Consider the following 13,779-nt stretch of genomic DNA (forward strand, 5'->3'; position numbering starts at 1 on the left):
TCTGGGTTATATTCAGGGGTGACTAAGTCTGGTCTGTCACTGACTGTAACACAGTGGCATGTAGACCAAGGTAATAACCAGGAATCAGAAATTCAGACAGTTTGGGTAAACAGAGACACCGCCATGCATGTCCCATAGGTGGCAACAGGAAGATGTTTACAAAGTGATAAAATGTACCAGGCAAATGGCTACTCTCACCAATTTTCAAGCTTCTGCTTTTCCTCTAAATCTTCACTGTTACGTTAAAATGTTCTTCATCAACACATCACCCATTTGAATGTAAAGAAAGCTTCATGGGCTAGAGGAGGGCAGATGGTCTGGCTAGTTCTAGTGAAAAAGTCTAGGAACCTCTGAATTGAATGACCCAACTTTGAGTTTAGTAGAAGCTGAAAGAACAATAAGAAATTTCTTCAGGCAAGTGATGCTTCTTTCAGGGTCACTTAAGAATTGTATGCAATGGAAGTGAGTAGTGTTTGATAAGCATTTGGAGACCCTTAGACGGAAAATGCTATTTAAATGATAATATAACTATGTATTTATTCATGAGAGAGGCTGAAGTGGGATTGGCTTTCTGTCAAAAACTGTCAGGCAGAAATAGGATTCCTTCTGGAGAGTTGTCTTGAGGATTCCTCCTGCTACCTAAGAGATTTACTTGGAAAGGATTGACAGTGTGTTAGGGGCCAGTAGGTAGGAGACAAGAATAGATATGAAAATAATTTTATTCTACTAATACTTCTGACCTTAACTATTTTGTGATTTTGACATGTCATGATTCTGCCTTCCTTTTCTTTCTTAGATTTTGTCAAACTTTTCTTCTTTTGCAAATCTGTAAGTGCAAGGAAGGAGAGGGGCTTATGAGCTCTAATGACCCAGCTGAACAAACAGAGACATTGCAATAATGACTTTATAGCTTTCTAGCCACCTTCAACCTCTGTCTAGCTTCATGTCAGAGGCAGTTACTGTCTCCTGGTATATATTTTTGTGATGAATTAAAAAAGGAAATCTAATTATTATATTGATGTTTTTGCAATATACAACAGCAGTAGTACTGCTGTTTTTATCACAACTAATAGTATTCATAAGTATAATGAAGTTGTTAGACATATATTTGTATAAAAATTGTTTAGCTGTACATTAGGGTCTCAGACTACAAGTTCATGCAACAGAGATCTCCTGGGCATCTGAATATATCAAAAGCAGACATCAGTCTCAGTTTGGATAGAGAAAGAATTGCAATGCATGCTTGCAGGTCTTGATCTGAACAACAGAGTGACTTGGAACCCCACCAGATTTATGTAGGTAGTAAATTAATTATTTTCAGTATGCGAGGAAGCCATAGGACATAGATATTTGTTTGTTTTAGAGGTACCCTGAGAAGGGTATGCATGAAGAAGATTTTACATATTTACTTGCGGTTAGTTGCATGTGCCTGTAAAATAGTCATATTCAGAACAATCAGATTAATCTATAATCTGTCTGTGAAAAATTCATGCTTTGACTTTTCCTTTAAATATTATGCTTTATTGATTTTCAAATGTCATGGAAAGGACATGTAATTATTTAGCACAGAAGAAAAACGGGTTTAGATCTTTCAATAAACAGAGAAGACAGAAGACTCATAACAAGAAATGACAGTTTGCAGATGTTATTTCATGAATTATGGAAAAACTAGCAGAAGAAAGTAATAACAATGGTTATAAATCAGCTAAAGGAAGATAATGCAAAATCTTTTCTGTGATTACCTGATTGACTTTTTTGTGCATTTCCTTTTAATCACATTTTATACTTAATGTGGGGATTTTGTGGTTTTTTTTTTTTGTTTGTTTGTTTGTTTGTTTGTTTGGGGTTTCTTTGTTGCTGGTTTGGTTTTTTTTAATTATTATTATTCAAGCCAGTACAAATTACTTTTTGTGGCTAAAATGTTTGCAAACAGAGAACACAAGGTCACTTCTATGAAAATAACCTGAAATCTAAATTTATCTTTGCATGTGTGAGGATTTGTAGTAGAGCTACTTGGATGTCTATCCAATCAAGAAATAAGAACCGTACCATTTTGACTTTGTTAATCAAGGCATCCAACACACAAATACTCTGTAAAAAACAGTTCATATTCAGTCCTTAAAATTAACAACTTTTTGAAGGAGCTATTCTAATTCTGAGCATTTTATAAATTAGAAGGAACTGCAATCTGCGAAATGATTTAAATAAATTATTCATAACAAGCCATTCACTCATCTATGTTCTAAACAATATCCATCGATATCCAGTGTTCCTGAAGGTGTTTATATAACAAAAAAAAAAATGTATAAATACAGATATGAGAGTGAACTGCTCTATATTATGCTTGAGAATAGTAAAGAAAAACTTGTTACTTCAACCTTATATCCACAATTTAAAAACAATTTAGTAAAGTAACTTTTATAACAAAATTTTCCGATTTTGTTGGCATTATGTTGTTCCACAAGTCAGTTGTGTAAGGAGCAGTTTGGCACCTGAGTCCCTGAATTGACAGTGGTTATGTGTCATGACCCTTGATATAGTTAAACCAAACAAAAATTCAAAATTAAATAATATTTCCCTCAAAGTATTGAAGCTACTCTAATCTAGAGAAGATGCTTTAATATTGGACAAGAGAAAAATAAATTAACTGTTTGAACGTACTTCCGTGGAAGAACAGATAAATAACATTTTTTCTTTAAATGACCATAAATTCAATACATAATTGCAGATACTATATTGCAATAATATTATATATCTTCAGTTCTCTAAAACTGTAGAATCTTAGTTGTTCAAAATGTAATCAGATGGGACATGGATTCACATGTAGACTGTGGCCTGAACTATATATTTGGATGTGCAAGGTCAGGTCTTGAATCCATAGTAGGACCTCAAAGGAATATGGACACCCTCAATGGAAATAAATCAGAAATCAAAGATTATAACAATTTTCTTGTGTTTAAAGTAATAAATCAAAAATCTGGGCCCTGATATAGCACATGGATAACACATGGAGACTTTAGTTCTCCTCTTGTCCCACCTACACCAATCTGTTGCCATGAGTGTATAGAAGCAGTGACACAGGACAAATTCTGGGACATCTGCTTTCTGTTTTACAACTAGCTCTGCATTTTAGCTCTCCTTTTCCTGAAAACCCCAAAGTGATGTGATCCATCATGCCCTCTGGAAAAGCCATACTTTAGGTGTGAGATAAATGTTTAATAAATAAACCCCACAGTGAACATTTAAGGAATCTGATTTTGGGGCTGTCATGTCTGTGAAGTGACTACTGTATTAACAAACTCGAAAATTATTCCCAATAATTATTTTTTTTTAAAAACCATTTATCTATGTCATTACAGCCTCAGTACCAGAGAAAGGATATGCTAACAATTGTATAGCATAGACCCTGATTCACAGACCCTGATACACTTCAAAGACTTCCACATTTTTAGGCTGTAGGTAGTTACCACATATCAATACAAAGTTTTACTCTCAAGCATATAACATATCTGCATGTTTTTCATGATTAAACACAGCATACTTCAAAACAGAGGGCTGTTTCATTTCCAGTATAGAATTTATCATTATTTAGTGTTTACTGTGGGAGGAAAATCATCACTGTGTGGGAAGCAGAAACCTATTAATTGCATCATAAATGAGATTCATGTAGTACTGAGAGGCTTGGTTTTAGAGCAGCTGCACTCTGTGGAGAACCTGTAAAGGAATAGGTTTCTCTAACTTCATAGTCTCAGTTAGAAGACCTGCAGTAGTACAGTTTGTGATAATGCTGAGTAATAAATATAAAGAAACCTTTCTCTGATTGCCTTCTTGAAAATATGCATTCCTAGTGTAAAGAATATGTAGCAATTCTAATTGATGCTCCTGAGAACAATATCTTTTCTGCTTTCCAAAAAAGAAAATTTAAGCTGAGGGGCTTAGCTCCTTTAGCACCCTTGTGATTTGTGGGAATGGTACTAGTCCTAATGCTAGTTTCATTATCTGTCTAACACCAGGGCATATGACATGAATCTCATAGAGGAGCTGAAAATTAAAGGGAAAGCATCTTCAAATACTGCTCACTAGTCCCTTAAGGAGTATCTGGTTCTTTCCTATGAATTTTCATGCTTTAAAAAAAAAATAGTAAATTATTAAGTTTACCCAGGGTTATGTGTCTGTGTATGCGTGTGTCTGTGAGACAGGGAGGCTTGGGGGCTGTGTGTGTTACAGTAGGTTTTTTGTCTTGCAATTACTTGAAAAAGTCTGAATTGCTTGTCAGACAAGCAATATTTGTCTGATTTAGGTGAAAGATGTTAGGTAATGTCTGAAAGAGCAGAAGGTACTTGAATAGAATATTCCATCAACTAACATACATGGTACTTGGAGTTGCATATGGTAACAGTTTTGAATTGCAGCTACCACTGAGGCTGGCAATACAGATGTTCAGACATGGCTGGATGGGGGAAATAAGTTTGATTGCTAAGAAAATAAAATAGAATTGGAGAGGAGGTGTATCCCAGAAAATTAATCTAATTGCTAGTTTCTGGAGAAATGAAGATTTTTTTTTATGGTTATATTATCTAAAATACGTATTACATTGTTTAAAGTAATCAGCGAGAGGATTATTGCTGATTATAGAAGAGATGGAGAGGGCACTTTGAGCCAGCACTGCCTGTTCTTAAATTCATTGGGAGTTGGTTTTTTTGGTGGTGGTGGTGTTTGTTTGGTTGGTTGGCTTTTTTGTCTTTTCCAGATTTCAGTCTAAACACACATGCCCAGTGCTCAAAATCTGAAAGACTGAACCTAAATTCATGCCTGTTTGATGGATTTATACAATTCATCTACCTGCAGCTGGATGAGAAAGAATGAGATCCTGTTGTCATCTCGTTGGTATACCATCCACTATATGAGTCTTCACAATGAAAAGACACTATTTCAATATGAGTACATGTAGACAAAATTCTCCCTGGTACTAAATTTTAAAATTGAAATTAAATGTAAGAAAGGACTGATCTTATGACAGTTTTTTGCTGTGAGGATGGGTCACTGAGGGACTGGGGCATGTGAAGTTTAAGTATGTTAATTTCATGTCTCTAAACTTTTCTATGAGGTATTCTATCAGTAAAAAGATTAAAAGGAGTTTCCTGTCTAAACAAGCAAAGTCATTCTTTTTAAATAACAGACAAAGAAAATACGATGCTGACTTCATTGTAGCAGAAATCTACAATACCCAGGTGAAGTCCACTCTGTACTAAAACAGTTTTCTAGTTTATATTCTATTTCATGAATGCACAATAATGTTGTGTCCGGTTAGAATTATAACTTCTGTGTCAAAAATCTTGCATTTCATGGAATTTATTGCTGAGAAAAGAAGAGAAAACCTGTTTTTTATGTATGTCACATACAAAACCAATTTTTTTAAACTATCAGTGTGTGAATTGAAGATCAGAGTATCATGAATTTATGCAGGGCAGTTTCTCCTTATAAATCCAAAGCTGTCCACATTGATAGTGCAAATTATAACACTTTCCCATAGCTTAAAACAGGGTTTTTAAATAATTCTGTGATAATTCCCTTATCAGAGAATATGGGATAATAATTCTTGTTAGTTGTCCCCTACTTTCTGAGTGAGTTTTAAAATTCTGTTCTCGTACATGTGTGCTAATTTTTTTATTTGTGGTTTCAACTACATCCCACATAATGTGAACACAATCATAGAATCACAGAATATGCCTAGTTGAAAAGGATCCCAAAGAATCACTGAGTCCAATCCCTGCTCCATGCAGGACTATGTAAAACTAAACTATGTTGCTAAAAGCATTGTCCAGACACTCCTTAAACTGTCAGTGTTGGTGCCATGACCACTTCCTTGGGGACACCATTCCAAGATCATCCCCTCAGTGAAGATACATTTTCTAATGTCCAGTTTGAACTTCTGCAGTCACAAATTCTCTCAATTTCCTTGTGGTCACTAGCAATTAAGAGATCAGCAGCTCTGCCTCTGTGACGAGGTACAGACTGATTTCAGCCGCTCTTTGTAAGAGAGAGCTGGCCTTCTCACCTCTCAGTGTTTGAGTACAAGGGTTTGTTCCCCAGTCTGTCGCAAACTGGCCCTTTTCACAAGCAATACAGGGAGTATAGTAGGGTACTGGCCAAATTGATTTTATATCCATACTATTGGTGCTTGAAAGAGCAATCAGATATTCTCACCTTTTTTTCCCCTCCAGAACTGATTCCACTAAGAGACTTCTTAACTTCTTATTCCAATAATTTTTTTTCTTTTGTTTCTTTTGTTTCTTCTTTTTTTTTTCCTAACCACCTGTGTCTTTTTCCACTAGAGACTGCTTAAAATAGATTTTTTCCTTTCTGAAGTGATTGTGCCAGACATTTCTCTATTGTAAGACGAGGAAAAGTAGAAAACAAAAATACAGTTAAGGCACAGCATTGGAAAAAATCGTAGCAGAAAAAGATAGTGAATTTAGTGCATATGTTCAAATGAGAGAGGAAAAAATCTCTTCTGAATCTTTCCTTTTTGCTATTGAGAGTCAAAGTTGTGCTTGATTGTTTGACTCTCAACAGTAAGAAGCTAGATACTTCTTACTACTAAGAGTCAAAGTTGTGCACACAAAATGGAAGAAGTCTAGTACAGGATGTTGTAAAAACCCCAACATCCACCCCAGAATATCCTAAAACTCAAGACTGAAGAATTTAGAATTAAATCTCTACTGCAAATCAAGCGAGAAAAAAATTCTGTCTGGAAATTGAGTCACACACTTGCGTGTTGACTTAGTTTTCAGGAAATCTTTGCACTGTTTGCTTGTTTGACAGATTGTAACTAAAATTTTGTGATGCATTGTAAATGGCTGTGTGAAATCACTGTAAGGGTGGCCTGTTCTGGGAAAAGAAAGACCTGGGTTGACAGCAGCTGTAAGCCTGGATTTTGAGGGATTGTAAAGTCTAAGCAGATGGCACGTATGGAAATGAATTTCCAAGGGCTTCAGGGACTCCAGATACTGGGGGCTACAGAGCCTGGATCATCTTGCAACACTAGTTTCCTGAGGGCTGTAGGGTTTGATGTGTCAGAGAAAGTTCAGCTATGAACAAAACGTGCTGATCTGTGATGTGTTGCTGTCACCCAACACAGGCCTGATCCTGCTTTGTAGCAGGCAACTGTCAGGAGCTTGCGGAGCTGGACAGCTGGGATGTCCCTCATAGTCTGGCTCTCCTCATTCAGTGAATGAGCACATTTCATAGCTATGGTTTCACATGGGTTCCACACCCACCCTGCTGACATTCACTCTCCATGGTAGCACAAGGGCCAAGTAATGTACTCATGGCAATGAGGATCTATGTGAGGAAAATAAAACCACATTCCAGCCAAGGACTGAAACTGCTACATTTTCCATACTTTTCACTTATCCAGCTGCTCTAATGCCATACAAGAGAAAGCTCTGGAAGAAGTCAATATTGCTTGGGAACAGTTCTGTAATTCAGGTATTATAAAATTGGTAGAGTATATTATATAAATTTGAATGAAGATTAATTATCTGTAGCTATTAAATAGATAAACTAGTAACCTGAGCATGCTCAGCATCTTTCTCTGACTTGGTGCTAACAGGAAAAAGGGTGTTCTAGTTGAGTCCTATTAAACTCTTGAAATTCAGACAAGTCTACCAGAAATACTCTGCAGCTTACTCTGCTGCCCAGACTGGCTGGTCATTGTTTGGCACAGCATGGTATGGGCCAAAACTCAGTCAGACACAACTAAACCAAGTTAGCACAAAGTCAGTCAGGTTTAAGACCCCAGAAGTGTTCCTTGTAAGTGCACACTATATTATGGCCTGTTTGTCTGACATCAGCCAGGGAAGTATTACGGAAAATATGGGCATATGAATTAGATGTTACTGCACCTATAAGTAACTGCAGAAAATATTAGCAGTGACCTACAGTTCTTGTAACATCTGAGCAATACTCGTTTCTATTGATAAATTATTTAACCCAATATGAAACTGAAGGGGGAGAAGGGAAAGAAAACAGGGTAATAAATGTGCGTATATAACACAATATTAATATGAAAATAGTTGATCATGAGGGAAATTTCCACTGTGATTTCTTATGTCTCATTTCTTGAAAATGTCATGGAACCAGATTCCTCAAAATGGGGAATATTACTTCTGGAACTGTCTTGTGGTATATCTGGAGATAAGAGTTGGTATTGCCAGTTTCTAAATGTTTCTTCCACCCGTTGTCACTCAGCAGCAGTTATCTTCTGTAGTAAATGAGAAGTGACCTCAGCACAATTCACCATAAATGTGAACTCTCCTTCACCTGGCTCTTCTCCCGCATTCCTAGTGAGATTGTCTGTCCCTAGTTATTTGTTCTTTTCAGAGGCTGAGTGCAGGAGGAAGCCATTCATCAGCATGCTGAAGGTTAGTTCAGACTCCTGTAATTTAATTTCTTCATTTGCTTCTTCTCTCTGTATCTGGTAAACAAGACAGCTTGCTCCCATACATCAGTTTGACCATAGCTGAGCAGATGAAGATTGTTGTAGCAGCTACTTTATGTTCATCTTGTCAGAATGAGCCACAGATGAAAATAAAATTTGAGTTGATAATTCCACGGTGCAGATGGCCACCTGAACCAATACTATGTTATTGCTCTTTTAAAAGGAGCTTGCTTCTCAGGTACTGGTCAGCTTTGAAACCGAAGGAAAATCACAGGGGTATGCCTGGCATTCCAGACTGCAAACAGATCACAGAGGGAGAGATGACAGCACTGAAGTTTAAGCACACTGTTTAAGACTAATACAGATTAAGTCTATGAGTAACAAGGTCAAAAATCTCAGCTGCATGCTCTTGCTAATTTATCAATATAATTTAGCATGCAGTAATGAGTTTGAACTTGCTCAACCCTACCACTGAGCTGTATAAGCATTAACTTGTTAGTACTAGTTATTTTCTTTCTCTGCCAATAACTTCAGCTTTGTGAATGTTAACTGCTGTTTTATTGTTATGCATTGATATTTTGTGTAATTCTGTTATTTAATATATTGTGATAATTAAGCTAAGAGCATTAGGACTATTAGTTTTTTGATGCTGTTTTTTAGGATTAATATTTTTTGTGTGGCCCAAAGTAAGCTGTTTACCAGCTTTCCTACAAGGCGTAGTAAAAGATATTCCATCTTCTCACAAGCCTTTCTTCTATCACAGAAGAATCCTTTAAATCTGAAGAGACCTCTTAAGATCATTTGATCCAACAGCTCTGCTTGATCAGCTTGCCCAGGACCCTCTCCAGTCAGGTTCTGAGCATCTCCACAGAGGGAGACTTCACAGCCTCTCCATGCCAGTGTTTTACTACCATCACTGTAAAGAAACCCTGCTTGCTTGTGTTCAGGTGGGATGTAATGCTTTGCATGTGTTTTCTTTTCCATTTTTCTCCACCATCTCTTCTTCTGTCAATTGGCACTATTGAGAGAGCTGGGCTCCCTCTTCATCACTCCCTTCCACCGGGTATTTATTATATACGTGGACAGGTTCCACCCCAAGCCTTTTCTTTTCCGGGCCGAATTTTATCTATATAAACATAGGAGTAATGAAGAAGGTCTAAAAGTGAAATATAATACACTTTTCTCAACTGAAATGAAACTTTCATCTGGAGGGATTTGTACAATAAGTAGAAATTTTTCAGTTTGATAGCACTTGCTGGATCTTTTGTTCCTATTTTTTCTTTTTCATTTATTTTCTTTTCTTTCCGCAACTTTCTTACTCTTTTTTCTTTTTGTTAATTTGTATTACTGCTATTTTTTGTAGCTGTTATATCTATATTACATTGTGTCTCTAAACTAAGGAACTATTTTCCGGGCATTTTTTGTTTGGTTTGTTGGAGTTTTTTTCAAATCTTCACCAATGCTTTCTTTTCCTTCTACTGAAAATACCCACATCCTTTGAGTTTTATGAACATCACCATTTAGAAGGAAGACCTGATGTTCTTCCTGTAGATGTTCAATAACGTGGCTACTGTTAGGAATAGCCCTGGTAAAGTATAAATAAAAGGTTATTTGTGGTAGTTTTATTTCTAAATGCTAATAGCACGGCATCAGCTCATAAATCATTAGTGATGAGCTCCTAATTATGTGCCAGCATCACAGTGGGATCCAACCTAATACCAGAAATTTACATATTCATGAATGCACCCACATTCGTGCATGGAAAAATGCAGAATACAGCAGAAATCAAATAGTGTTAGTTTTCTCCAAAGTGTTATTGGGATGAATTGCCTCCTCTCCTAACATGCTTTTTCCATCTATTTACCTATGATAGATATTCAAATTCCAAAAAGTTTTCTTTGGAGTTCAGTTTTAGACTGTACATAGTTTCAACTTGTCCAAAAGAATGTGTGTAGTCTGCAATGTTACAGGTAATGAATACCTCCTATAATTAGTGTCCACTCCATTTCTACTTGCTGACATGAATTTTGACTTTAAAATATGGCTGGCGTATGTTTAGTCTAGAACTAATGGGCTATTATCTAAATTTTCTGTGATGTAAGTTGGAATTAATGTTTTTTTAAAAATCTACTCTTTCTTCAGTGGATATTTACAGTTGTCTGGAAATCGGAAAGTTTATTTTGGATAGTGTTGATACTTGAACAGATCAGCTACAAGGGATGACTTGTACCTGCAAGTGGTAAGATCTGGAGGGAAGAAGATGGGCTTTATTTGTTGTGTTTTTAGAGAACCTCACCTTACAGGCCTTAGAAAACATCCTTTATTGATGTGAAAGCAATCAGCTTTTCCCAGCCCTGAAAGAAAGTAGTGTGAGAATTTGTCTTTAGGCACAATTTTATTCTCCAGAATAAAACTTGAGGGAAACATTAAAATAAACACTTTTTTAATGTTTACTTCAGGTTCTCAGCCCTGGAGACTTAGAGTGTCTTTTCTCTTGTGCCCCTTTGAGAGGAATACTCTCTAATTTACCCTGCTCAGTTTTTGTATCTAATGTGAGAGCTCACCTGTAGATCTCTTTCAAATGAGTCACTTCCTACATCTGTAGTAATTTTCACCTATTTCATTGAAAATTTTAATTGATAAATATGTACTGATGCCCAATACCCTGTCTCCTAAAGGGCTTTCTCTGTACAGACTGCAGTCTCTGCCTGGGGCTTGTTGGCTCTTCTGCAATTCAGACACCAGTTATAGCAATTGTTAATTGAATATATCTATGACCAGTTGTGTGTATTTCCACAGAAGCTATTATTCAAAGACCTCTAAGCAGTTTTTGCAATTATGAATTACTAAGATTCATATCAAATGTGCACACCATGTAATGATAATAAGAAAATCAGTATGTCTAGTGCTGAACAATCTCTATTTTAGAAAGTAATGTCTTGTAAAAGTGACTTGCCAAGAAATTCAGAATGCCGATTCTCTTTCCACCTGCTCCCCACCCAGCCCCACGAGCCGTATACCTGTATCCCTCTCACACATATCATAGTGGCATAGAGTCCTTGCTGTCCCACTGGCCAGATGCTGTTGGTCAAATCCTGGGGAAGCTCCTCCTGATGGCACATTTTCCATTTCAGCTGAATCCCTTCCTTGTTATTCAGCAGACTCTCTAGCACAAGACTCAGTATTGGGCCATGTGACACGTCTGCCGAGGCATGAAATGAAAGTTCAATATCTAAGGGAAATTGCACAAGGAATTTGTTGAGTCACACTTACCCAAAGTATGGCAGGGTGAAAACTAAAACTGCCAAGCTGTTCTGCAACAGTGGTTTGCATAGTCCAGTAATCTGCCTTTGACAGAGAGAAGCGTTGGGTGTTTTCATATCATGTGCTATAAATTCAGTAGTTATATGGTAAGGAATAAAAAATCTGATTAAATTAAAAAGTCTTTTCAGCTAATAATTTTTAAATGTGATTCTTTGCTCTCACTTTCCTTAGATTACCAGAGCAGTGTGATAGGAAATTCTTTTCCCTTTGTCTATTCCAGTTTATGGTTGAAATTGCAGACAGAGTCCTGCTCATCCTCTCCGCTAAGTATTTTTCCTGCATGCAGAGTCCACAGTGGTGTGCCACTGAGGTTGTGCCTGTCCTTTGGTCCTGGACAGCTCTGGTTCTCTCTGGAGGAGGCTGAAACATGGTCTGAAACTGCCAATGTTCCAACCCTCTGGAACAGTGGTTCATGATCTTCATCAGAACAAAACAAAAAAAATTATCTGGTAAGGAAATGTGAGGTGTTTTTTATTATCCATGGTCCTAGATTGTTCTCATTTTACTCAACTAATTTTCATTATTTTTGTGACAAAAATCCTAACATGCATATTGAAGTGAAAAATAAATTAAAATTATTTCATTAATTGTCATTACACATCCCTGTTGTATAGAAATGGTACTGTTGCATAAATTAAAATATTGAAACCATAGAGTCTCATAAATTAATAAATTTTAAAATATTCTTTAGGTTACCTTTAGCTTTATCAAATTAAAACATTTAACAGAGGGCAATTAATGCAGCAATATACTCTCCAGATTACATAACAAAGTAGCCTTCTAGTGCAAGTGCAAGCAAGATATTTTCCTGTTCACATGATGCTGCCCGTGGAATGCAGCAGATGTTGGACTAAAACCATGTGAGGCAGCATTGTAATGTGCCAGACTTACCTAAGGTTTTGCCCTTCTGTTGCTCATTTTTGCTTATATAATTTAGAAGACTTTTTATAAACTACTTTTACAAAACCACTTTTATTGGAGCAGTTTCTTCTATGTTGGAATAATGTGCAACTTTAATATCTAGAAAACCTATTTCGCAAATAACTCTAATAAAGGATTTTTTTTAAGAGTTACTCTAAAAAAACCAAACAAAAAGCAACATTTTTATTTTTCCAACTTATCCAAATATAGCTTTCTTATATCTACTTCTATCCCAGTGATATCCCTGTAGCTTTTAATCCTCCATTCTGCTGTATATATCGCTGGTCTTCTTACACACCAGGGAAGCCTTTTAATGTACAGAAAAGTCTCCAGAAATGAGATGTGGCAGCTCAATACTGCAAGGTCATTTAAAGTGTTTTCTCAGCTGACTTCCTATTTTCCTACCTCATGACAGGGAAAATTTCTTTGCAGGATAACCTTCCTTCTTGGTGCAGAAAGATTAAGAATCTTGTCATATATCAAACTGAGGTTTTTTTGGTTTTTTTACATTATCAGAAGTGCTTGAAGTTGAATAGTTCTCACAAGGAAGTCGCCCCAAACTAGGTTAAGAAAGGGGATAACACTTGCAAGGAATATTTTTAAGCAATGAAGTTTCTAGATTTCTGTAAGAGGTCTTGGAAGTTGTTGGTTTCAGATGCCTGACTTTGTGCAGTGCTTGTTCTCCCATTGTTTTCATCTGGTTCTTTTCTGGGCCCTCAATTATTTTAAACACACAGGGCAAAATTTACCCCTGGCAAATGCACCTCTCCCAGTGGAGTTCAACCAGCTGATAAAAAAAAAAATTCTTATATGAAAATTTCCTTCATTTCTTTAATTATTTTAATTTTTATTAGTTTTTAGGTGTACATTTTTTAGAAATATGAGCCAGTAATATTCTATTACTTTCTTAGGTCTTGTAAGAGGTAGGTCTTGCCTCTTGTAAGAGTATTTTTTTGCCTGCAGAGCATTGTTCTTCTCTGGTCAAAAATCAGCAAATTGTTCAACATCTGTGGAGATACTTACTGCCACATGAAATCTCAGAATTAATAATGCTTCTAGAATAAATGGGAGATTTATTTGAATGACTCCAC

This window comes from Onychostruthus taczanowskii, unplaced genomic scaffold, assembly GCF_017590055.1.
Source record: "Onychostruthus taczanowskii isolate IOZ18803 unplaced genomic scaffold, ASM1759005v1 scaffold4, whole genome shotgun sequence".
Lineage (NCBI taxonomy): Eukaryota > Metazoa > Chordata > Aves > Passeriformes > Passeridae > Onychostruthus > Onychostruthus taczanowskii.